Raw genomic sequence first — 27,425 nt, forward strand, 5'->3', positions numbered from 1 at the left:
CAGATGTGCAACTTGTGGATAATATAAGCACACAAGGAAAACAGATTTTTTTTTTTAGTTTTAAACGAACAAGTTTCCTATCTTTTACAGCAAAACTCAGTATGAAAAAGGTCATCTCTGTTTCAGATTTCCATGCTTCAACCATAAAGCAAAGCAATGTGCAACAATTATCTCTAGTTGTCAGTTGCAGAGACAGACAGTTATTTTTTTAAAGCACAGACCCCAGGTGTTCATGTGACTTACTAAAGCTCTTTCTGGTGCATGACCTTTTATACATTTAGAAATTATGTATTATTATATAGAAACAGGTTGCACATATAAGGTCAAGAGGAATACATTTAGCACTGTATGGAGGAGACCTTCTGTACTACTGCTGTATGGATGGGTTATTCTCATTATCAAATCTGCCCATATTCCAGAGGTTGATTCCATGATCTCCTCAGAATTAGTTGGAATAGATGAGGAAACTCTGGAAGAAACGACAACAGCAATTTTCCAAGCTCTGTCAATAACTGTGCAAATGCCATATCCCTCACAATGCAATACAGATGGGAACCTCTGATGAGAGTTTCAATACTGATGTTTAATTTTTTATTTTATTTTTTTACACCGAAAAACAATTATGAAATGTGAATAGGCTTCTATTATCCACTTCTAACAAGGATTTGTATCCATGAGCTAATAAATGAGCCTTATCTTAATCTTCTCAATTGATGGCTAGGTTTTAACTAGTAGAGGATTGACAATGGAACAACATGGTTTTTTATGTTGCTGTTGCCATGTAGGACTATTGACTTTGATATTGACCAATAGAAGGACATTTTTAAAGAAGCCCAAAAGACAAAGGTTTAAGGAATAAATGACTATGGCAGGACACATCAATTAACACCCACATGCAGACTGATTGAAACTTTGAGACTCCCTCAGTCAAACTTGAATGTTATTAAAGATAAATATGACTTGGGTCTCCGGCTGGGCTGGAGGTAGATTGCAGAAGTGAAGAAGCTCTGTGCGTCTCTCACAAAGAGACAGAAGTGAAACTTATGTCGGAGGCCCGACACACTTGTGGTATTTTGTCAAAGGGAATGGCTATTGAACAGTTACTGAGAAGGTACACAAAATGCCTGTGCTGGTCTCATTATCTCTTCCACTCTCTCTCTTTCCTCTCTCTCCCCCCACCCCCTCTTGTCTCTTTCTGATTCCATTCCAAAGCATACCAAAGATTTTCACAAGGAATTCAAGCTCCAGGATATTGTTTGAGTTGACATAACATCACCTATACAGACGGGTGACAAATTAAAGGAAAAACCTGATTAAATTAGTGGAGGAACATAAAGAATGCAGATGCCTCCAAGGAGGTGTACTGCATAATACAATTAAGCAATTAACATCCTATCATGCTCTGTGGCATGTATAAAAATGCTGACCAGGCCCAGTTGACCTCAATTTTGGATCAAGATGGTAAGAGGAAAGGATCTAAGTGACTTTGATAGAGGGATCATTATTGGGGCATGAATGGCAGAAGCTTTAGACACAAAGACTACTCAACTGGCTAGTGTTCTCGACAAGTGGGCAAACTTGTGTGGCGTACACCAAGAGAACAGTACAGGCCTGACTGCTTGACCCCTACAGTGAGGGGGTCCGGAGGCTCTGTTATACTGTGGAGGGCATTTTCCTGTCATGGTTTGTGTCCACTTGTCGCCCTAGAGGGAAGGGTCACTGCAAATCATTACAAAGTTATTCTGAGTGATCACCTTTATCCTATGGTGACACATTTCTATCCTGATGGGAGTGGTCTCTTCCAGGATGACAATGCCCTCATCCACAGGGCACAAGGGGTCACTGAATGGTTTGATGAGTATGAAAATGATGTGAATCATATGCTATAGCCTTTGCAGTCGCCAGATCTCAAGCCAGTTGAACACCTATCGGAGATTTTGAACCGACATGTTAGACAGCGCTCTCCACCACCATCATCAAAACACCATATGAGGGAATATCTTTTTGAAAAATAGTGATCCAGCCCTCCAGTAGAGTTCCAGAGACTCATAGAATCTATGCAAATGCACATTGAAGCTGTTCTGGGAGCTCATGGTGGCCCAACACCTTACTGAGACACTTTATGTTGGTTTTTCCTTTAATTTGTCACCCGTCTATATACCATATTGGCCCAAATGTAAGACAACCTTAAATTCAACATTCTGTTTTGTCATTTTAAAAATCATATCATATCAGACAGATTTCAGCAATGAAATAATAATTTCTTTACTTACCATTAGAGGGTGTCAGTTATATCATTTGGTACAGTAAACCTCCGATAGTTACTACACCAAAAATCCAGGTTTGTATTCCAATATGCTAATATCACTAAAAACTTCCCTAAAATGGTCCCTGAAAGAATTTCCTCTGAAACTATGTAGTCAAAAGCAGTTGTATTTTCCCCACACCATTGCCTAACATTGTTTTCATTGATACCAAAGTCTTTAGCAGCACAGCAACATAATCACATAATCATAATCACTCCAGGTATTTTCAGAAATAAGGCTGTTCAGCCACTCATTTAACTGAATTTGCAATTTTACCATTTAGCAGCAGTCTTAACCTGACTCAGACTCAGATAAATGGTGCTATACAATGATCAGATGAAGACAGTTTGGGGTTTAATTTGTGGATCTTTTGTGGTTTAAAACATCATAATAAAATGCTTTTCAAAATTGATACAAATAGCAATTAGGAATAATTTGTTCAGTTCAGGGAGACCAAGTTTACACTGAGCTTTAAATCCTGAGTGTGCCTTTAAATGGAATAGACAAATGCTTTAAAGTGTGCAATCAAAGGTGATTTTTTTAATGAAAATGTATTTCCCTTTTAACAAAACCAATCAATGATTCAACCTTTATGACAAGTCTCTCAATTCCCAGTAAACTGTAAGCCTATGACAGGTTTTATTTAAGGAATTATTCATGAGAGTGCGCCTGCTGTATTCATACACTCTGGTTAACAATTCTATTATATTTAATATAATCTTCCTTCAGAAAGATGAGTGTTGTTTTGATTAATAGGTCAACTTCACACATGTATAGGCATCAGTCCACATTTTTCCAATTACCTCCACAAGTTAATGCACCAAGATAACCCATCAACACAGGTGTAATTAATATTACATTTATTATTATTATTATTATTATTATTATTATTATTATTATTATTATTATTATTTATTGGCAGACGCCCTTATCCAGCGCGACTTACAACATAAGTGTAAAACAAAGTGCAAAAATACAGTTAAGTAAAAGGCATCAATCATTACAAATTCAATTAAACTAAACATAGCAATTCAAAATACATTTAAAAAAATCCAATTTACAATTTAAACAAGCAAGTACAGTAAGTGAGGTCCTACATCCTGGACGGTAAAAGCTAAGTGCTGTCAAGATGTAGGGTCACAGTCAAGGGCTACGGGAAAGGGAGCAAGGAGGAAAACAAAATCAAAAACACAAGAAGCATAATAAAACTGAGTGCTATCTAGCAGGGATAAAGGACTAATATTACAAGTACTGTTGGAAAAGATGTGTCTTGAGTAAGCGCTGGAAGGAGGTCAAAGACTCTGCTGTTTTGACTTCGGTGGGCAGGTCGTTCCACCATTTAGGGGCCAGGGATGAAGGGAAGGAGCGGGCTCTGGAGGAAGGAGAGTGGAGAGGAGGTAGAGTTAGTCTTCTGGCACTGGACGAGAGCAGTGGTCTGGAGGGGATGTATGGAGAGACGAGTGTCTGAAGGTAACTTGGTGCAGTGTGGTCGAGACAGCGGTAGGTGAGGGTCAATGTCTTGAACTGAAAGCGTGCCGGTATTGGGAGCCAGTGGAGGGAGCGGAGCAGTGGAGTAGTGTGTGCGAATCGTGGCAGAGAGAATACCTGACGAGCTGCAGAGTTCTGGATGAGCTGGAGCGGGCGGGTAGTAGTTGCAGGCAGGCCGGCCAGGAGGGAGTTGCAGTAGTCCAGGTGGGAGAGGACCACTGACTGGACGAGCAGCTGAGTCGAGTAGTCGGTGAGGAAGGGACGGATCCGGCGTATGTTGCTCAGGAAGAATCTGCAGGTGCGTGTCAGCGTGGTGATGTGCTCGGTGTAGGAGAGCGCAGGATCGAGGGTGACTCCTAGATTTTTAGCGGAAGAAGAAGGAGAGAGTGTGTTGGATTCCAAGGGGATAGAGATGGGGAGGTCAGCAGAAGGTGAGGAAGAGTGGGGGAAAAACAGGAGATCTGATTTGGAGAGGTTGAGCTTGAGGTGGTGCGAGTGCATCCAGGCGGAAATGGCAGACAAGCAGGAAGAGATGCGAGAGGGGATGCGAGGGTTGGAAGAGGGAAAAGACAGAGCAGTCCCAGAGATTCCAAGGTCAGCGAGGCAGGAGAGGAGGATGGAGTGATCAACGGTGTCAAATGCTGCGGAGAGGTAAAGGAGGATGAGGACTGAGGAGAGGGAGGCCGCCTGAGCACAGCTGAGGGAGTCAGTGACTGCCAGGAGATCCGTCTCAGTGGAGTGAGCTGTGCTGAAGCCAGATTGCAGATCCTTCCTTCCAGCTCACTGCCAGTCATGCCTCATGTTCACCGCCAGAGGCCACTCTTGCTCCATTATTTTTCCTGTCTCTTTCTGTGTAACCTCATCCAAAAATTGAATAATCTTCCCTGGTTAATCAATCACTCATTACACCTGCATCTGATCCATCCATTCATCTACCCATGTATATATATCCCTTTGATTCCCACAGAAGACGCAAAGTCTTGTTAGTATACTACTGCAATTCCGAGCATTATTACCATGTTCTCTATGGGGCGCCGTTTGTGTCATACATAATTTTGTGCACGAAAGCTCTTTTGTGCACGAAATACACATTTCGTACCACTAAATGTACAATATCTGTAATTCATTTTGTGGATGGAATGATGAAAGAGGGTTTTCATTTCATCCACGAAATGAAATGCAACTTTTGCATTTTGTGCACGAAATGTATTTTCCCTTACAACATTTTGTGGACATTGAAGACTCTGTATTGCAATGATGAAGAAAGTGTTTTATATTAACTATATAATGTTATCTTTCAAGTCGGAAGCACTCCCCAAGGGGGAGGGGTTTCTGCGCACTTCCACGGGAACTCGATCGAACTGTCACTCTATCAAAGCTGCCATTGGCCCCTGCGCTCGTCACTCAGAACAGGTCCCTTCCCACTTTCTATTCTATAAAACGTGACATCAGCGCAGGTTCGTCCTCTTTTGCCTCTTCGCTTGACTCAGGAACATAAGCTCTCTGTGTCTGTGTTTGTAATAAACATTCAAACTGCGTATTTCGGCTGGCTAGCTCACTTCATAGTGTTGTTCACCACCGTTTTCACTACACATCGTCTCTGTCTTGTGTGTGTTTAGTTATTATTGATAGCTAATCCCGATTCTGTCCCGTCCGCGCACCGGAGGTCCGGCTGCGCTTTCGGTTTCAGTTTCGTTCACAAGAAGAGCCTTTTAAAAATAATAGTCATGGTTATATAGTGCTATATATATTCCGACTGCTTGCTGTGTTGCTTTTTTTTTTTTTTGTCCACAGGGCTTTTTCCTCCACAGCAGGAGCGCTAGCAGCGGCAGTAAAATGTCGTAAGAGATCTCGCCCGCAGCTGCGGCTGTAGGAGATCTCGCTCTCTCGGTTCGCCGAGAACGAGCACTGCTAGCCCTCCCGGTCCGTGCGTGCGTGCGTGCCTCGGTGCGTGCCTCGGTCCCCAGAAACCACGGGACACACGGTGTGGTTAAGCCTATGGGCCTACGCGGCACTTGTATTCCAGCACCTGGTGTTGGCTATACACAGTGTTCAGTCCGGCAACAGCAAGGTTGCGTGTGGTTTGTGTCTCAGCGCCCCCGTGTATATAAACGTTGTCGGGTGGAGACGCACTTACAGCGGCGGGCCCGCTAGGCGCTCCACTTGTTGCAGAGGCGTTCCAGTTGTTGTGTGCCCGCGCGGTGCAAACACTGATCGGCGCCTCTGCTGCACATTTCCCTGTGCACGCACGTGTGCACTCGGCGCTCGGCGATGAGCTCCTCTCATCCCCGCCACTGTGCCGCTTGCGGCCACCACACCTTGCCCGCCTGGAGTGGGGAAGTCTTATGCCCCGTCTGTCTGGGTACCGACAGCGGGCACAATTTGGGTGCGGAAATCCACCATCTTACCGGGCGCCGCCGCACTCGCCGCCGCGCCCGGCGACTCCCCACTCCGGCGAGTGACAGGGGGGCCTCGGGGGCGCTGGATCTCCGCCTCTCCCCGAGTCCCCCGCCCACTCCTCCAGGGCTGCAGGAGTAGAGACAGCCGCGCCCCCTGTGCCTGCGTCTCCTCCTGCCCCCGCTGCTGCGCTGGCTGCCGCTTCCGCACCTGCCACGGCAGCTGCGTCCCCCGCGGCAGCCACGCCCCCCCTGCCTGAAGTGCCCGCGGTGCGCGCCCCCCACGCGTGTGCATGTGAGTGACAAGGAAGAGCGGTGGAGCGACGCCCTCTGGAGGACCGCCTGTCTCTGGGTCCTCACGAGGACTCAGAGCTTGAGGCGGAGCTCATGGAGGAGGAGCTGGTCGCTTCCATCCCTCCTCCTCCGTTGAGCGTGGAGGCCCCTCCTGCTCCCATGGGACAGGACAGGGAGTTCTGGGCAGTTATTCAGAAGGCTGTGGAGTCTCTTCAGCTCCCCTGGCCCTCTGATCCTGCCCCGCCGCACTCCAGGTTTGAGAGGGGTCAGCGCACGCAGCGGCCCACACGAGCCCTCCCGCTGCTGCCTGACCTCCTTGATGAGGTCTTGGTGGATTTTCCCTGGGTTAATTCCACCATAGCCGCGCTCATCTCCTTACCTCCGCTGTCCGCGGAGCCACGCGACCTGACCTGCCCCAACAGGCAGTGTTGCGTCACGGAGACGCTGCTCCGGAGGGCGTATCAGGCTGGAGCCCAAGCGGCTCGACTCCGAAATACAGAGAGCCTGCTGGCCTTGTATGTGGCCCAGCTGGCAGAACCCTCGGAGCAACATGGCACATCACCCACCCCTAACCCTATCTCGGAGATAGCGGCGGCGGCGGATCAGCTTGTCACAGTGATGCGCCAGGGGGCAAGGGCGACAGGGCGATCCTTGGCAGCCATTGTGGCGGCGCGCCGCCAGCTTTGGCTGTCTCAGGCATGGCGGGTCCCTGAGGCGGACAGGACTTGCCTCATGGACGCCCCTATATCGCCGGGCTTTACTTTTGGCCCCTCTGTGGAGGACATGTTCTCGCGCACCCTCCAGGAGAGGGAGCAGTCCCTGCAGCTGACCCGAGTGTACCCGGTGGCACCTCAGGTTCAGCAACGCAGGCCGTCTGCGGCAGCTCGCCGGCGGGGAGGCCCCCCGACCGCGGCTCCCAGGCCACAGCCCAGGCCACAGGCCAGATCACAACCCAGGTCACAGCCCCGCCCACCTGCCGATCTCACTGGCAGGCAGGTGCCCCCCCAGGCTCGCCGCCCTGGCCCCCGGCGGCCCAGGGCAGCTTGTGGTAGGAGGGGACCCGGCCGAACCCCGCCTCCTCCACCACCCGAGCCCTGTCCCTGAGGCGTTCCAGCAGCCTCTGGCCCACCTTTACACCCCCCAGCAACTCTCCAATTGGCAACACTGCACCCAAGACTCTTGGGTGCTCCAAATTATATCAGTTGGCTACTCCCTACAATTTCAGACATGTCCACCCCCCTTCCAGGGCGTGGCATGGACGCGAGTGAGGGACCCGTTGCAGTGTGCGGCGCTTCGAGCAATCCGCGAAGTGCCCCTGCCGGGGCAGCACGAGGGATTTTATTCCCAATACTTCCTTGTGCCCAAGAAAGATGGCGGTTTCCGCCCCATCTTGGATCTGAGGCGCCTGAACCGCCACCTCAAGGTGCTGCGCTTCAAAATGCTCAACCTGCACACCATGTCCCAGGCCATCAAGCCCGGCGACTGGTTCACCACGGTGGATCTGAAAGATGCTTACTTTCACATCCCCATTGCGCAGGCGCACAGGAAGTTTCTCCGCTTCGCCTTCGAGGGCCGAGCGTTCGAGTTTGCTGTTCTCCCCTTCGGCCTGTCGCTAGCGCCATGCACTTTTTCCAAGTGCATGGACGTCGTGCTAGCCCCCTTGCATTGCCAGGGGGTCCGCGTCCTCAATTATCTAGACGACTGGCTGGTTTGTTCTCACTCGAGGGAGCAGGTTCGGATTCACACGGACCTGATTTTAGGCCGCCTCTCCGAATTGGGCCTTCGGGTCAATCGAGAGAAGAGCCGCCTGACCCCAACTCAGCAGGCACAGTTCCTCGGACTGTGGCCATGCTCGCCACACTGGCGCCAGAGAGAGTTGCCTCAATGCACACGTGTCTCTCCCTCTTCCGACTGAGAGCTCGTGTCAGGGTGTCCCTTTGCCAGAGGCTGCTGGGCCTCCTAGCGGCTGTATCACAGACCCACCCCCTCGGCCTCCTCAAGTTGAGGCCGTTGCAGTGGTGGTTCAGGTCTCTCAGGATGCACCTTCACCGCGATCGAGCACTCACAGTCACAGTCACAGGCGTGCTGGAAGGTGCTCCGTTGGTGGCGGAGCCCTCACAATTTGACCCTCGGTGTGCCCCTGGGCCCAGTTTACCACCGAGCAGTCATGACGACAGACACCTCCAAACAGGGTTGGGGAGCAGTCTGCGACGGACGTGGAGTCCAAGGCAGGTGGATGGAGCCAGCACGGGCCCTCCATTTCAACATCCTGGAGTTACAAGCAGTACTCCTTGGACTGTCTCATTTCCTGCCAGTCCTGCAGGACAGACTCGTGCTGGTCCGGACAGACAACACAGCGGTGGTTGCCTATATCAACAGGCAAGGAGGTCTCCGGTCGCGCAGACTGTACTGTCTAGCACGCCGTCTGCTTCTGTGGGTGCAACCACGGCTATTTGCAACGCACTAAGGATATTCGGTGCTCAGACCAACTGTTTGTGTCTTATGGAGCACGGACACAGGGCCAGGCGCTTTCAAAGCAGCGCCTCTCGCATTGGATTGTGGATACCATTACCATGGCCTATGAGTCTACCGGCACCCCGGTGCCTGATCACCTGGTGGCCCACTCGACTCGAGGCATTGCCACATCGTGGGCCCTTTTTCAAGGTGCCCCCTTGGCAGACATTTGTGCGGCTGCAGCTTGGGCCTCGCCGCTTACATTTGCCCGGTTCTATAGGTTGGAAGTGACGGGACCGGTCCCTTCCATTGGGAACCCGGTTTTGGCTGTAGTCGAGCCCCAGTAGCCTGCAGGCTCTGGCTCCTGCCTTGTCCCAGTCTGCCCCTGTAAGTGCATCCGGAGGGAGCTAGTGAACCGTGTCTTTCCCTTCCACTGGACTATGCCTTCCAGTCGAGCAAACCACGCAAGCTGCTCCTGGATGTACAGACAGCCCTGTTGATGTGTCCCGGGGCTTGTCGTGCGGCCTACAGGCATGTTGCCTTAAGAGGCTGCCCTGTATATAGTTCATTCATTGTAATTGTGTTGCGGTGGTGCATGCGTTTGGCCTGTACCCCGCTCTGTGTATTGGTCAGCAGGTCTGTGGCCCGCTCTGGCTGTATTATGCCATAGAGCAGGGGACCGCTGCTGTTGTCCTCCAGCGGAGGGCACTTGAGTTCTCCAGTGCCCCGCTGTGTACATAGTTCATTATTCACACGGTAGAGCTGTAGTTGTCCTGCGTTAGCTGCGCTATTCGACAGGTGTCAACTGCTCCTGTGTTCCACGTGTGGCGCATGAGCCAGCTCCTGCACCCCGTGATGTATATAAGTGTATATATGTATTATGTGTTACACAGCAGGACAGTGGCTCCATTCTAAAATTGTAGAATGGAGTTTACTGCCGCTGTTCCCAGCTGTTGGCACTTGAGTTCGCTGCCTCGCTGTGTATATAGTTCCTTTGTTAACACAGTAGAGATAATGTTGCCTTGGGTTAGCCGGTCTAACCAGCAGGCGTCAACTGCTCCTGTGTTCCATGGGCGGCGTATGACTTCGTTCCTGCGCCCCATGGTGTATATAGTTCATTGTATCATTGAATCTAAATTGTCAGCACAATGGAGCTCTTCCACTCTGTACTGTTTAGCTGAGTTGGATGCTCTTGTGCTGTGCGCTGACAGCATGAAGGTCTTGCTGTCACGCAATATATATGTATTGTGTATTGTTTAGCTCGGCTACTCTGTTGACTAGCCAGCTATGTATTATATTGTATTTTTCTCATTGGGTCTGTGGCCCCGCTCCTATTGGATCAGGGGTCCACTGCCATGATATTGCGTGGAGGACGCACAAGTGCTTGATTGCCCGCGTCAGACATTGCGCAAGTAGATTACGGCCTCGCTCCTAGCTGCACTAGTAGAGCAGCCGGCCGTGCTCTTGTAACAGTTAACCTCTGTAGCCCCGTTTTGTATATGCTGATTGCAGACAGTTTCCGGTAGAGCGTGACTACTGTCCTCGCTCCTGGGCGGCTCAGGTGCGGCCCTACGGGGCCCCTGAGGTTACTGTCTGGAGTTGTGTTGCCGAGATCCCCTAGCGGTGCACCTCGGGGCAGGCTCCCTTATCAGCTTACTGCCTCCTCCCTTGCGACGGTTTTGTTATACAGTAACCACTCCCCCTTGGGCAGTGCTTCCGACTTGAAAGATAACGATAGGTTGCGTATGCAACCCCGGTTATCTGAAAAAGGAAGCACTACCCAAGGGTTGCAAGGTCGCGCGGGAGTCCAAGCTCCTGGCAAAAGAGGACGAACCTGCGCTGACGTCACGTTTTATAGAACAGGAAGTGGGAAGGGACCTGTTCTGAGTGACGAGCGCAGGGGCCAATGGCAGCTTTGATAGAGTGACGTTTCGATCAGGTTCCCGCGGAAGTGCGCATAAACCCCTCCCCCTTGGACAGTGCTTCCTTTTTCAGATAACCAGGGTTGCATACGCAACCTATCGTTTTATATTGATATTAGAAATAATAACATTTTGTGCAGACTTGGCAAATTGGATTTATTATTGGGAGGTCAAATAAACGAATTTTCCAGTTATTTCTGAGTCGGGTTCTACAGACATAATGCAAACTCGGGTGTTCATTTTGTCCACTGAAGGCAAAGTACATTTCACATTCCGTCCACAAAATTACTAATACTCATTATGTGCACGAAACAAGCATTATGTGGGACGAAATGGCATTTCGTGAATCACATGACTCAATTCGTGACATCACCGTGACACGTGAGAAGTATTGGCGAATCGGACGATACTGAGGATGCAGAGGTTTCTGAGGGAAGCTGGTAGTGATGGCGGATAGTGAAAGTAAATGTGTTGCTGTTGGACTGCGGACACTGGCTGAAGGGGTCAGCAACTTTGCACGACTTGTGGAGTCGTTGGTAGCGCCACCTCAGCCACATGATCTCACCGCCTCTGTCAGGCCGTCGGCACCTCCTACTTTACATCAGCAACAGCGGCAGCTTTCGACCTCTGGGAGTACGGTAAGTCGACTTTGTGTTTTGCAGACTTCCCTCTTCTAAATATTTTCCTTAGCATCGATTGTTTTTGGATGTTTAATTTTGCTTTTAAACTGTTCTACCACTAATGGGCTACATTATGAAAAAGGTATCACATTTATTTATGGTCATTGTACAAACTGGTGTAGCAACAAATCAAAATGTCCTCCACTGGTTTTGAAAATCGGGTGTATAGCAAACAGTGTTGTAGACTTGTGAGCCTGTTCATCCGTGAGCTGCTGTGTTTATTACAGAATAATAATTATTACTGCGCAGTGGGAAGAGAGATAATGCTCTAGCCACATGCCTGATCTAAACACATTACCCGCCTCTAGGGGAGATGAACGTGCTCACTAAATGAGAGCGCTTTTAAAGCAATCAGATGAGGGATGTTTTGGACATTTTACTGCTTCCGAGACCGATAAAACTGAATGAAGCACATGTTTTATTATTGTAAACTTTGAATTTGGCACATTGTTCAGTATTGTAGACAGTTATGACAGCGATTTTTTTTTTTTGGGGGGGGGGCAGAGGTTTATGACGAGGGGGTGCCAGGGGGTGAAGGTACAGATTAAGACGTTTCTAGTTCATTTCAACCTAAATGTCAGAATTCCCTTTTAAACTCTAATTACAGAACTGACACAAGAAAGCCACTAAGTGTAAGAAATACACAGTAGTAATAGTGCGAGATGTATTTCACATCACGGCCGGTTTCGCGGGAAAGTAGAAAGATCACCTCTGCACGAGTCAGGCACCCGCGATTATAATCAGTAAGCAATGCACATGTATTACTATTACTGTTATTGATATGATTAAATATTACTGGTAGTAATAACGACAACAACAACAAAAATAAGTGCATTTGAAGATGCTTTTAAATTTATTCAACACTGCACAACACGATCGGCTGATTTGTTTTCTGTGGCTGGTGGGCTAAGAAGTTCATTTCGCCCCCTGCTGTCCCGCTGAAGAGAAGTGCGCAGTATCTATATGTGTTCAATGAGCAGCACTTTACAGACCTGCACATCGCAGCTACATGATACTCTGCAGTTCTGTTATCAGATGTAGAAAAGATTATGGGGTGTATATTCTCGATCGAATTAGAAATGACCACTGCTTTTTTCTTTTTTGTATTTTGTGGGCTCCATATGCATAACTGTGTGTGTGTGTGTGTGTGTGTGTGTGTGTGTAAGTGTGTAAGTATTTAAACATTTGAGATCTAACTTTTTAACGGTGTTTATTTGCAGGTTCGAAGAGGAGCTAAAGGCGAAACAGCCGAACACGATTTCTCTCCTGATGTAAGTATGTTACATTGCTGAACGAATCAGCGCTCCTAAACCAGTTTTCTGTTGTCTTTTTATGTATGGTCAAAATTAATACAGACATAGTAACTTATGTTGTATCTGTAATATTATGCAATTCCATCCACAGCATGCCTTTTCTTTATATTGTCTTTAGAGAATTCTGCTTCTGCCTTCAGCATTCCGTGGCAGAACACGATCTCACAATCTTACAAAATGTATAGGAGAACTGTTGCTGGAAGGGCCCGGGTGGTAATTAAATACATCATATGTCTTGTTTTTTCTTTTTTACAGGTACGTTTTTATTCATCCCTATTTTAATTTTAATATTAAAATTTAATTTGAGCTGATTAAGTTGATAATGGTATTCTCATATTTTTACTTTTTAGTGTTTCCTAGGGGCAAGGAAACTAATTAAACCCAACATATCTGCCAGTTTTTCCTGGAATGGAGCTGAAGTTATTAGTCTGACAGGACAAGGAGCTCTGTACATTCTCAGTCAACACAATTTGCCAGGTAAATTAGGTAAATTGTGTTCAGCAGGTTTTGTGAAGGAGCATGTAATATTAAAGTTTAATGTTTAATAACCCATTTAATTTAAAAAGGCATAATTTATAATGTGTTATTCTGGAACAGGAAGATTCTCCCCAAATGTGGAGAATCCAACACTCCAAACTTCAGTAAGACTTGATATGCAAAACAATAATTCACAAGTACAAGAACCGGTAAGGAAGATGAGTTTTGTATATGTTTTGAGTGAACAATCTATATAACATGAAGGATGACTACCTTACTGTTACATTTGAATAGTGGTTTAATGAACTGCAGTCATTTAGATATTGTAGTGCAGGAGAGAGATCGATTCCTAATTTTGCCTCCTCACATAATCCAGGTCACTAACCCAGCAGTCAATCACATCCCTCCATCCTCTATAGACAAGGGGGTTCCAGTTTTGTCCAAACAGCCAGGCCATCATTGCCTCATTCAAAGTAGCTGAAGCCAAATGCACATTTAAAAAGCAAGAAAGGGGTGCAATTTCCTTAACTGAGGCTGACAGAAGCAAGTACAGAAGGACCAAACTGCACACTAACATTGCCAAATTCACTTTTGCAGTCATGTTGTAATTCTTATTTATATATTTTTTCCATTTGGTCTTACAGATTTTACTTCATCCAAGAGATGTCAGTGCAGAAAGGTAATGTCTGAACATGTATGTTGTTTCAAAAACAAAGTTGCGTGATTTGGCTTTGAAATTGTATTGATTGAAAGCATTTATGTTAGATTCATTTATGGGAAGGCAGTTAATTTGCTGAGAGAAACTGAGAGTGCTGATTTGACAGTTTAAATGTTATAGGTCATAATTTATAACAAATATGGATTGCAGTTAAAGAGTTTTTTACTGCAGCAAAGTCATATTTAATTGATAATCAAACTTGTTATCTCAGTTTATTTAATAACATACTTTCAGAGTATGAGGAGGTAGACATTTTTGAGGGTATTCCTGCTGTGGCAGCTGGTTCAGTGGTGACTTCTGTACCTGACAGTGTAGACAGGCAAGTATAAAGGATTTAATGTATACCAGAGTTAAAAATAAAGATATATGTGTAGGTTATAGGTAATAAAACATGCAACCAATGGCAGAGATTCTGCTTTTTGGCTGATTTTTTTATAGCGGGGACCTGTCCTGCACAAAACAAAATTCCAAAAAGAAAGACTTCAACAAAAACACAAGATATACATAATATACCTTGATATACACAGACTCTAAGAATCACGCCCCCCCCACAATGTATTCTCACTATATATCTCTGTATACAGTGGCACCCTCAATTTAATACAAGATCTAGATTAGGAATTACAAAGAGCACTATGTGTTGGGCTTGTAACTGAACTGTTTTATTAAATATTTTAATCAATTTCAGATTAAGTTGGTTTATGCTTTTCTGTAATGGGGACCCTAATAAGATGCTTGTAAATTGCAACTTTATTCCAATAGCTCTAATTTTAACAGTAACACTAATCTTAATCAAGGAAATATAGTATAAAAATATTGTCTTCAAATTGAAAATGCATGCATTATGTGTAGTCTACTTCTCTACAGAAGCCCAGAAAGCTTACTCAGAGACCTGTGCACCTCAGTACTCGTAGATGGAAGTCAGGAGGACCCATGCTTTCCAAGATTTAATTAAATGGATGAACAGAGATGACTATGGTTGGAATAAATCTCTCAATGCTTGTTTTGTTGGAGAACAAGGACTTGACTCTGGAGGACCACGCCGTAATCTGATGGAGCTGGCTGCCCGTGGTTTGATAAATTGGGGGGGACTTTGGAGTGGGGAAGAAGGACACCTGATCCCATCTACAGACTTTACTGTTTTACAAAATAGATCCCTTTTCATGGCAGGCAGAATTGTTGGAACAATTCTCATTCAGAGCTCTCTGAAGCTAAACATTTTTGCTGAATCACTGCTGAATACAATTGCAGGAATAGATCAGTGGTTTGTGGAAGATGTTTCTGATGAAGATGTTCAAAGGAAACTGAAAGAGGTATTAGTTGAACACATGCTCTGAAGTACTTATTGCTGTACAATATACATACTATTCATTGACAAATGTCCACTCGTAATTTTCAAAAATGTGATGCATGGGAATAAGTTAAATTTATTGTCACAATGAACAGTTCATCACCTTTTTCTGCGAAGTTTATATTTTTTCTTTTTTTGGGGTATTTAATCAAGGAAGAGTGGACTGGAGTGAGGATCCTGATAGCAGGGGACATAAGCTTTTTGGGGCAGGTGAATGATGCCAACAAAGTTGACTTCATCCAAGCTGCTACACGCTATTACACTTCGGTATAGCAACTTTGATTAAGAAACATCCAGGTCAGTGTACATACACACCGTAGATCCCTGTCACATGTTTCTATGTGCTATTTAAAGATGGTTTGCTTTTTAATATAGATGGAACACAATATGTTAATTTATTTTTTAATATATTTTTTTACTTGTATATCCTTTAATTGTAATTAAATACACTTCTCTCTAATGTTCATGTCACATGTGCCTTAGGGGCTCGGGAACAGGGGACCCAAGTGCAGTGCTGGATTGCAGGATGGTCGGATAGGCGTGAGTCAGGTACCGGAAAACAGGGCAGACAAAAACAGGTCGTGGTCACGGCCGATGCTCGGAGGAACAGGGCTCGGAGGAACAGGGCTCAGAGGAACAGGGCTCGGAATCGCAGGCAGCGCTGATGAAACTTCGCCCCGACTGAGGGAAGTGAGGGGATTATAAAGGGGAACAGAAACCAGGTAGGGAGGTGCAGGGCGAATGGGAACAGACGGTGGAAGCAAGAGTGCACATTATTGACCGGAATGTTAATAGACTGATTTAGGATAGCAGGGAGAAGGCAGGGAAATGGTGACCCCTAGTGGAGATAGAGGGGGAGCGCTAGGGGACCATGACAGTACCCCCCCCTCCACACAGCCGAACAGGGCCGGACACGGTGGGGACGTCCACGGGACCGAGGAGAAGGCACAGAGGTAGGGGCAAAACACAAGTCCGGAGGTCGGGGAGGCGGCCACAGGACAGGGACCGGGTTGGGAGATCGCCACAGGACCGGGAATGGATCAGGAGAGGCAAGGTGGGGAGGCAGCCACAGGATTAAGACAGGGTCAAGAGGTCCAGGAGGCGGCCCCAGGACGGGAGCGGGGTCCGGTGGTCCAGGAGGCGGCCCCAGGACGGGAGCGGTGTCCGGTGGACGGGAAGGCGGCCACAGGATTAGGACAGGGTCCGGAGGTCTGGAAAAAGGCCACCGGGCAGAGACAGGGTGCAGGTCAGGCGGCCACCGGGCGGAGGCAGGGTGCAGGTCAGGCGGAGGATGTGCTGGACACTCTGGAGGCGGCACCGAGGAAGGCAAAACCACAGGAGGCGGTGCCACTGGAGGCGGCGCAGTCACAGGGGGCGGCGCTGAGGGAGGCGGAGCCGTGGAAGGCGGAGCCGAGAGGGCCTCGGGAGGCAGAGTTGCAGGAGGCGGCGCCATGGACAGCAGAGTTGCAGGCAGGGAAATGGTGACCCCTAGTGGGGATAGAGGGGGAGCACTTGGGGACCATGACAGTTCTTGCAAGGATTTGCCTTGTGTTTAAACTATACAACTTTGTGTGTGTGTGTGTGTGTATATATATAACATACAGTGAGGGAAAAAAGTATTTGATCCCCTGCTGATTTTGTACGTTTGCCCACTGACAAAGAAATGATCAGTCTATCATTTTAATGGTAGGTGTATTTTAACAGTGAGAGACAGAATAACAACAAAAAAATCCAGAAAAACGCATTTCAAAAAAGTTATACATTGATTTGCATGTTAATGAGGGAAATAAGTATTTGACCCCTTTGACTTAGTACTTGGTGGCAAAACCCTTGTTGGCAATCACAGAGGTCAGATGTTTCTTGTAGTTAGCCACCAAGTTTGCACACATCTCAGGAGGGATTTTGTCCCACTCCTCTTTGCAGACCCTCTCCAAGTCATTAAGGTTTCGAGGCTGACGTTTGGCAACTCGAACCTTCAGCTCCCTCCACAGATTTTCTATGGGATTAAGGTCTGGAGACTGGCTAGGCCACTCCAGGACCTTAATGTGCTTCTTCTTGAACCACTCCTTTGTTACCTTGGCTGTGTGTTTTGGGTCATTGTCATGCTGGAATACCCATCCACGACCCATTTTCAATGCCCTGGCTGAGGGAAGGAGGTTCTCACCCAAGATATGACGGTACGTGGCCCCATCCATCATCCCTTTGATGCGGTGCCGTTGTCCTGTCCCCTTAGCAGAAAAACACCCCCAAAGCATAATGTTTCCAACTCCATGTTTGACGGTGGGGATGTGTTCTTGGGGTCATTCCTCCTCCTCCAAACACGGCGAGTTGAGTTGATGCCAAAGAGCTCGATTTTGGTCTCATCTGACCACAACACTTTCACCCAGTTCTCCTCTGAATCATTCAGATATTCATTGGCAAACTTCAGATGGGCCTGTACATTTATTGAGCAGAGGGACCTTGCAGGTGCTGCAAGATTTCAGTCCTTCACAGCGTAGTGTGTTACCATTTGTTTCTTGGTGACTATGGTCCCAGCTGCCTTGAGATCATTAACAAGATCCTCCTGTGTAGTTCTGGGCTGATTCCTCACCGTTCTCATGATCATTGAAACTCCACAAGGTGAGATCTTGCATGGAGCCCCAGACCGAGGGAGACTGACAGTTATTTTGTGTTTCTTCCATTTGTGATTAATCGCACCAACTGTTGTAACCTTCTCACCAAGCTGTTTGGCGATGGTCTTGTAGCCCATTACAGCCTTGTGTAGGTCTACAATCTTGTCCCTGACATCCTTGGACAGCTCTTTGGTCTTGGCCATGGTGGAGAGTTTGGAATCTGATTGATCCCTGATCCCTTTAAGAGAGTGCTCCTAATCTCAGCTCGTTACCTGTATAAAAGACACCTGGGAGCCAGAAATCTTGCTGATTGATAGGGGCTCAAATACTTATTTCCCTCACTAACATGCAAGTCAATTTATAACTTTTTTGAAATGCGTTTTTCTGGATTTTTTTGTTGTTATTCTGTCTCTCACTGTTAAAATACACCTACCATTAAAATTGTAGACTGATAATTTTTTTGTCAATGTCGATGACGTATATGACATGTTCGAGGCACACTTCTCAGAAACAGAATCAAATTGCAGAGCTTTGGAGGAAGAAGCGATGATGAATTTCATGTTTTTTATTAGCAGTTTGACAAACAAAAGTAAGCAAGCACTTTTATAACCTTAACATTAATCATTTTAAATTACCTTCTTAGCTGCAGCTGATGTTATTTAATTTCTGAAAGTAGTTGAACTCTTTAAAATGTGTGTAATCATGACAAGCCAATATTTTATAGCCTCTCAACAAGTTAGATACTGAAGAAACCCTCTTGAATTGACAAAAACGGCAGCGCAGGAGTTGTGTTGCAAATGGTAAAGAAGTCTTTAATCAGGCCGGCCCGGAAGGAAAACAGAGCGAACACGAGGTGGTCTCGGGATCAAACAGCTTTTCTTACAGATCTCTTCCGGGTTTGCATTTTTATACAGTTCTAAACAAAAGGTGACTAATGTCCAATCAGCAGAGGGCAGTGTCCCGGATGTGCATGTCGATTGGTTCGGTCCTCGCTTCTCTACTTCCTCTGGAGTGTAGGGTTACCAGACACCGGGGGTGACGTCACCGTTTCCTCTGCAAAGCATTCTGGGATGCACAAAGGACTGTGGGGGAGAGAGTGGTGCACGTGGAACCAGACAAAGAGAAAAGTGGCTGTGCAGGGGGAGGAGACAGACAGACAGAACTATACAACATTTTACATATTCCATTCAAATAAATATATATATATATATATATATATATATATATATATATATATATATATATATATATATACATATACATTTGAATATTTATGCAGAGCTGATATGTCATCTATTGTATTTAAATTTGACAAGACCTTAGGTCTTTCAGATACTGTAAAGAATTTCTGTAATTTGATGCAAGCTTCTATTCCATTTATTTGTATATTGTGTTTTCTGATTTCAGATTCTCCGTGTACATTAGAGGACTTACTGATGTTCCTAACTGGAGCAAAACAGTTTCCTGTTGGTGGATATGAAATTCAGCCAACTATTGAGTTCAGCAGGGATGCGCAGTTCCCAACAGTGAGCACTTGTGGCCTTGTTTTGAGGCTGCCAATTGGACTCAATGAAGAGCAATTCAAAACTAATTTTGAATTTGCAACCCAAAGCTGCCACGACTTTTCATTTATTTAGTAACAGGATAAAGCTTTTTTTTTTTTTTTTTTTTTTTAAGGACATCCTCATGCATTCATAGTCCTCAAGTCAAGTATGAAGCATCCCCTACTCAAGTCTCCGTTGGCAAGATCGTTACTCACCCCTCCCTCCATCAATCGTCACTGCTCCAGCCTCATGCTTCACTGCTTCCATTACATTATCATCACTTAGCAGACTTACATTTGTACCCATTTATACTGCTGGGTATTTTACTGAAGCAATCTAAGTGAAGTACCTTGCTCAAGGGTACAACAGCACTGTCCTACCTGGGATTTGAAACAGTGAAGCGTGAGGCCAGAGCAGTGATGATTGATGGAGGGAGGGGTGAGTAACGATCTTGCCAACGGAGACTTGAGTAGGGGATGCTTCATACTTGACTTGAGGACTATGGATGCGTGAGGATGTCCTAAAATGGACACCGTATACTTGCTTGATTAGGTTTTCTTACATGTAAAACCAACTTGTAAATGTTAATCTTATCTTTTAGAACAATTACTACTAAGAAACTACTACTTGGTTTGTCCATCTATTCCTCGGTCTGTTGCTTGGTATATTACACCAGAATGTTATTGTGTGATTTTAAAGAATGACTGAAATTAAAATTGCCTATAAGCAATGCAACTCTAAATATTTCTTTACACTACATATAACTTGTGTAACTAGATAAACAAAGTGATACATCTGCACATGTCCTATATATACACAACCTAGATCAATTTTGCATTGTTTTTAGAGTGGTTTCACAATCATTAAAATAACTACACTATAATATGCATTAACAAGTAAACAAGTCACTCCAAAAACAATTCAATTTTGTTTGCCCCAACACCATACCATCTTTTGATGGGGTTTTCTTGCATTAGGTTCCTTATATCTGAAGTAATGCAAGCAGTTAATTTTCCATGAGATATGTTCCTACACAATTGATTGCTTTCTTGAACATTTCAACAGCATTTGCGATTGTGACTTAATTACGTGGTACCTCACGTCTAAGAAGTTGAAGAAGTAAGTCTGATGGTTGAAATCTAACATCTTCAACATCTACAGTGCCACGGCTTAAATGGCCTTCAACATTAGATGGGTTAGTTTGATGTTCATGTCTGTGAAGTTCCATCATGTGTATGTTTGCATGGTGTAGCTGCAAAGGTGTGAAGTTTCCCTCAGTTGATATTCCGTGGTGATTGTGTGCTCTTGTGTGTCCTGCCAGAATTTTATTAATCAGATCAGAAAATACCCATTGTAAACAGAAGAGATCTGGTTCATTCAGTGGATCAAGTAGACCTTCTGATTCAAGCTGGTAGAACATATCACGAAACTGAGATGAGACTAATCTGTTTATGTCACGCCACATTCTTTCTACACGTTCATTGTGGACAGAACTGCCTACAATTACAGATCTCTCAGTATTGTGATGCTGCATCATAGCATACCAGACTTGGGAATTTTCCCCACCATGATCTGTGCGGACATGCAATGGCCATGCATATTTCTCAGTGGCTGTCTGAAACTGCTCAAGAACTGTATGTGCCCTGTTGTTATATGCACATGAGAGAAAGACAATAAGCCTACTGTAACCATCTATTCCACCATGCACAACGAACTTCCAGCGTATCAGTTTGTGTAGTCCATCTAAGTGCCACACAAAATTTGGGCAAGGGGACCAGTACACTCGTCTGTTGATTACAGAACTTTGTCTTGTAAGAGAATTTGGAATGCTTGGTTTTCCAGTCAATCTAAATAAATAGGTCAATTGGTTTCTCTTTTAAGATTCTTTTTAGAGGGAAGATGCGGTCAAGTCACAGATGTGCAATAATCATTTATTTTGACAAAAATAGGAAACTAATATCATTCAATTATATTACTGAAAATAAGTAATATTAAGCTTCTGATGGATTACAGTAAGAAACAGATAATACCCATTTTCTTCTTTCTCCTCACAGTACAGCTTATAGGCCAGTCTGGTCAGGCAGGAAGCGGTGTGTCTCTCTCTGTCTCTCCTCTCCAGCTCTGTCTTTGTGTCTCGTTGCAGGATGAAGAAGTTAAGAGAACTCAAATTCTCTTTGTTTTCCCTTTTATAAGGTTTCCTTCCAACCAATAGCATTTTGCCACCACCATGACTTGGGTGCCTTATGCTAAAGTAATTTAGAAGTGGGGGTCATTTCGAATTTGGCTAGGAGCCAATCAGAGGACAGGTCCCTTTTGGTCTCTGGTCATAAAGATAGGATTACCAGGGCTACCAGGGAACTTAGATAAAAGGGAGGAGGTCTGTTTCCTCTACCAAACCAGATGGTATAGAATTTCCCATAGAAAAATATATTCTAACAAATAATATCTTACAGTCTCATAGAGATGCCAGATTGATCAACTTCATGTATAACGTTTCTGAGTCTTTGCCGAGGTACATATATATCATGTGACCTAAGATACCCCAAAAGATATACCTCTCCTGCATGTGGATGATTTTGTTTAATTTCCTGAATTATCTTCTTTAAATCATCTTCAGAGATCTCAGAAAAATGTTTATATTGGATGTTATGCTCCTTAATTATTCGATACACAGTGCAATGGTTTATGTTAAGGTGACGGGCAATATCAACAATGTGGAGATTAAGAGCAAGCAAATCCTCAATAGATGAAACTCGAGCATCAGCTTCCTATGGAGAGGAGAAAAATGTATACATTGTAATATTTATACAAACTATAATGGCAAACAATTTTTGTTCCCTGTGCATTGAAACTGACATAAGGATACATTATTAAAATTGTATATGTAGCACATGCTTTTATACAAGGGAATTTACTTTCAAATGTAGAATTACATAATGCATTGAAAGAATAAACCAGAACATTGTACAAAAATACATTTAAAAATATTATGAACAGATTAATTTGAAATTTGAATGTATTACTAAAGACTGCACAATGCCATAACAGTAATCTACAAGAAGAGTCAATTTTAACATTAAGTAGTATTCATATCTGTATTATTAAATTGAATGCAAATAGCAAAACAGCAATGTAAAATACTTACATCAGGAGAGAAATCGTGTTCGGGTGTTTCGCCTTGAGCTCCTCTTCGAACCTGCAAATGAACACCATTAAAAAGTTAGATCTCAAATGTTTAAATACTTACACACACACAAACAGTTATGCATATGGAGCCCACAAAATACAAAAAAGAAAAAAGCAGTGGTCATTTCTAATTCGATTGAGAATATACACCCCATAATCTTTTCTACATCTGATAACAGAACTGCAGAGTATCATGTAGCGGCGATGTGCAGGTCTGTAAAGTGCTGCTCATTGAACGCATATAGATACTGCGCACTTCTCTTCAGTGGGACAGCAGGGGGGGAAATGAACTTCTTAGCCCACCAGCCACAGAAAACAAATCAGCCGATCGTGTTGTGCAGTGTTGAATAAATTTAAAAGCATCTTCAAATACACTTATTTTTGTTGTTGTTGTCATTATTACTACCAGTAATATTTAATCATATCAATAACAGTAATAGTAATACATGTGCATTGCTTACTGATTATAATCGCGGGTGCCTGACTCGTGCAGAGGTGATCTTTCTACTTTCCCGTGAAACCGGCCGGTCGAGTTTGCAGTGTAAAATAAATCTCGCACTATTACTACTGTGCATTTCTTACACTTAGCGGCTTTATTGTGTCAGTTCTGTAATTAGGGTTTAAAAGGGAATTCTGACATTTAGGTTGAAATGAACTAGAAACGTCTTAATCTGTACCTTCACCCCCTGGCACCCCCTCGTCATAAACCTCTACCCCCCCAAAATCGCTGTCATAACTGTATATAATACTGAACAATGTGCCAAATTAAAAGATTACAATAATAAAACATGTGCTTCATTCAGTTTTATCGGTCTCGGAAGCAGTAAAATGTCCAAAACATCCCTCATCTGACTGCTTTAAAAGCGCTCTCATTTAGTGAGCACTTTCACCATGCCGCCATTTTGCCCATCTCCCCTAGAGGCGGGTAATGTGTTTAGATCAGGCATGTGGCTAGAGCATTATATCTCTTCCCACTGCGCAGGAGCTGCTTCTGTAATAAACACAGCACTACAACACTGTTTGTGATACACCCGATTTTCAAAACCAGTGGAGGACATTTTGATTTGTCGCTACACCAGTTTGTACAATGACCATAAATAAATGTGATACCTTTTTCATAATGTAGCCCATTAGTGGTAGAACAGTTTAAAAGCAAAATTAAACATCCAATACTTCTCACGTGTCACGGTGATATCACAAATCGAGTCAGGTGATTCACGTAATGTGTATTTCATCCCACAATTGGCATTTCATGCACGTAATGTGTATTTCGTCCCACGAAATGGTATTTTGTGCACATAATGCTTGTTTCGTGCACATAATGAGTATTAGCAATTTTGTGGACGGAATGTAAAATGTACTTTGCCTTCAGTGGAAAAAATGAACACCTGAGTTTGCATTATGTCCACAAAATGTTGTAAGGGAAAATACATTTCGTGCACAAAATGCAAAAGTTGCATTTCATTTCGTGGACGAAATGAAAACCCTCTTTCATCATTCCGTCCACGAAATGAATTACAGATATTGTACATTTAGTGGTATGAAATGTGTATTTCGTGCACAAAAGAGCTTTCGTGCACGAAATTATGTATGACACAAATGGCGCCCCATAGTTCTCTATTTTTGATCTTTCGTGTTTTGACCCCTGCCTGCCGCTCCTGCAACACCTATACGACCAGTCCAGTTAGCAGTACCTGATAAATATGATGGTGCTCCGGATCGATGAGAAGGCTTCATTCTACAGTATACAATTTTTTTCACTCAGTTGCTGTCATCCTTTCCCACTGACGAGGCAAAGATTGCCTTTATAATAACCCTTCTAACTGGTACAGCTCTTCAATGGGCTTCTTCTATCTGGAACCAGCACAGGGAGGCTACCCAATCTCTAGATTTCTTTCTATCTAATTTTAAGGAAGTATTTCATTATCCAGCAAAGGGGAGGGATGCAGGTGAACAATTGCTCACTCTGTGCCAGGGCAATTAATCAGTGACTGACTATACCCTCAAGTTCAGGACCCTGGCAGCCCTCAGAAGGTAGGACGAGCGGGCTCTTCGTACTGTTTTCCATCAGGGTCTATATTCTTATTTACAATCAGAACTTGTTTGTAGGGATGAGAAACTAGGGCTTGTACAACACATTCACCTCACAGTCAGACTGGACAACTTACTAATATCCAGACGGAAACCCATAAGTTCTGATACCTCATCCTTACCAACCAGATTCACCCCAGCTTACAGACCTGAGTTCGACCCAGAACCAATGCAACTTGGACGCACACCCCTGTCTTCTGAATCCGGGTACCTCCGAGACTCCTGTCCAATTCATCCCGGCAACCGGACAGAATTGTCTAATGTCTTTGTGAGTACAAAAACAATGTTACTCTTGTTACTCCTACACTGTGTAGACTGCGAGCTAAGATTCAACTGGGGTTTAAGAACATATCTCTTTTCACCTTAATTGATTCAGGGTCCACAGACAACTTAATTTACTGGAAGGCGGTTACCTGATTCAACATACCCCTGTCATCATGTGATCTTTCTCTCCTAGTTCATGCCATAAACAATCTATTGGTTCTGGTCATATCACTCATTAAATAATCCCCATAATGTTGCACATCTTTTTTTACACACCAAACAAATACAGTTTTTGGTAATCGACTCACCTGGAGTGGACATAATCCTTGGACTTCCATGACTGTCCCACCATGATCCAGTCATCTCATGGACTGCGGGTGATATTCTTTCCTGGGGAAACTTTTGTTTTTCACATTGCCTAACTTTTCCTTGCAATGCCACCCACATTGAAAGTCCACTTCTCTCCACTCTGCCAGAAATTCTTCCGGAGTACCAGGATCTGGCAGCCGTGTTCCATCAGTCCAAAGCAACTAAGTTATCCCCTCATCGTTCATGGGATTGTGTCATTGACATTCTTCCAGGCTCATCTCCTCCTAGGGGTCATATTTATCCTCTCTTCATCCCCGAAACACAAGCCAAGGAGAATTATATTACAGAAGCTTTGGAATTGGGAATTATCCACCCATCGACATCACCAGTCCCTGCAAAGCTTCTTCTTCGTGGCTAAAAATGATGAGGGGCTCTGACCCTGCATTGATTATTGGGGTCTGAATGAAGTAAGAGGAAAGTATCACTATCCTCTGCCCCTGGTTGCTGTGGCTCTCGAACATATTAGAGGAGTGCGTTTCTACACGAAGCTGGACTTACGCAGCACTTACAGTTAAATAAGGATCCGTGAGTGAGACGAATGGAAAACTGCATTCATCACTCAAAACAGTCATTATGAGTATCTTGACCACATTCCTCATGTTCGCCAGGTTCCCTGGTGCCTATTACAGAACAACTTATTTGTTAAAACTTAGAAGTACGAGTTTCATCACTGGCGCATATTCCTGGTATATGTCCTTGATTCTGATGGAGTGCATATGAACCAGGAGAAAGTGAGGGCAGTGACAGATTGGCCCCAACCTCAGACAAGGAAAGAATGACAGAGATTCCTGGGTTTTGCAAACTTTTACTGACATTTCATCAGAAACTTCAGTTCCATGGCTTCATCTTGAACACCGCACTGGAATGACACAGCCAGAGACTTATTTGCTCGGCTCAAATTCATTTTCATCACAGCCCCTCTTTTAAAACATGTTGATCCTTCCTTGCCTTTCATTGTTGAAATGGATGCCTTGGAAAGCGGTTTAGGGGCAGTTTTGTCACAGTGACACGGCTCTCCACCCAAGCTATATCCCTGTGCTTATGTATCATGACATCAGTAACAAGGAGCACTTGGCTATGAAATTAGCATTCAAGGAGTGGAGGCACTGGTTAGAGGGAGCTCATCATAACTTTTTAGTACTTACTGATCACAAAAATCTTGAAAATATTTCTACAGTTTGAATCTCATATTTTTCGTGTCTATTTTGTCTTCTTCCTGTTTGGTGGCTCCCATTCAATGGGATATCTTGGATCTCATACATCAAGCTCAAACAACAGACCCCTCAACATCTAACTGCCCTTCCTCTCTTGTTTATGTTCCTTCCTCTGTCCGTCCCCAGGTCCTGCACTGGCTCCACACCTCCAAGGCTTCTGGACATCCCGGAGAGCGTCGCACCTTCACCCTTGTTCAGTGAAAGTTCTGGTTGCCCACCTTGCTCCAGAATATCCAATGCTTTGTCGCCGCTTGTCCCCAGTGTGCACTATCCAAACTATCACTCCAGCTCCCAGCTGGACTCCTGGAACCTCTCCCTATTCCATACAGACCCTGGTCCCACATTTCCATTGATTACATCACTGATCTCCCCGATCCCAATGGTTACGCAACGATTCTCGTAGTTGTGGATTGTTTTTCCAAAACATGTGGGCTTACTCCTCTCAAGGGTCTTCCCACAGCCCTTGCTACGGCTGAAGTCCTTTTTCCCCAGGTGTTTTGTTTTTATGGTTTACCTGAGGATTATTGTATCAGACTGGGGTTCTCAGTTCACTTCACGGATCTGGACAGCATTCTTCCGATTACTAAATATCAACAGAAGTCTTTCTTCAGGTTATCCTCCCCAGACCAACGGCCAAACTGAGAGAATGAACCAGGAGATTGAACGCTTTTTACGCACCTACTGCAGTCATAACCATACTGACTGGAGCAGTCTACCTTGGACAGAATATGCCCAGAATTCTTTAA

At 44.8% G+C, this 27,425-nt stretch overlaps 1 long non-coding RNA gene across 1 annotated transcript in view; it reads right to left on the minus strand.

Moving 5' to 3' along the window:
- Positions 1-20,062: 20,062 nt before the first annotated feature.
- LOC136754059 (uncharacterized) overlaps positions 20,063-27,425 on the minus strand; it is a 55,907-nt gene continuing 48,544 nt past the window's right edge. Inside the window, exons 2-3 of the long non-coding RNA XR_010817515.1 lie at positions 22,701-22,751; positions 20,063-22,323 (exon numbers count right to left, since the gene is read on the minus strand). This is a non-coding gene — a long non-coding RNA (uncharacterized LOC136754059). The remainder of the gene's footprint in view (positions 22,324-22,700; positions 22,752-27,425) is intronic.

Source organism: Amia ocellicauda, chromosome 7 (assembly GCF_036373705.1).
Source record: "Amia ocellicauda isolate fAmiCal2 chromosome 7, fAmiCal2.hap1, whole genome shotgun sequence".
NCBI lineage: Eukaryota > Metazoa > Chordata > Actinopteri > Amiiformes > Amiidae > Amia > Amia ocellicauda.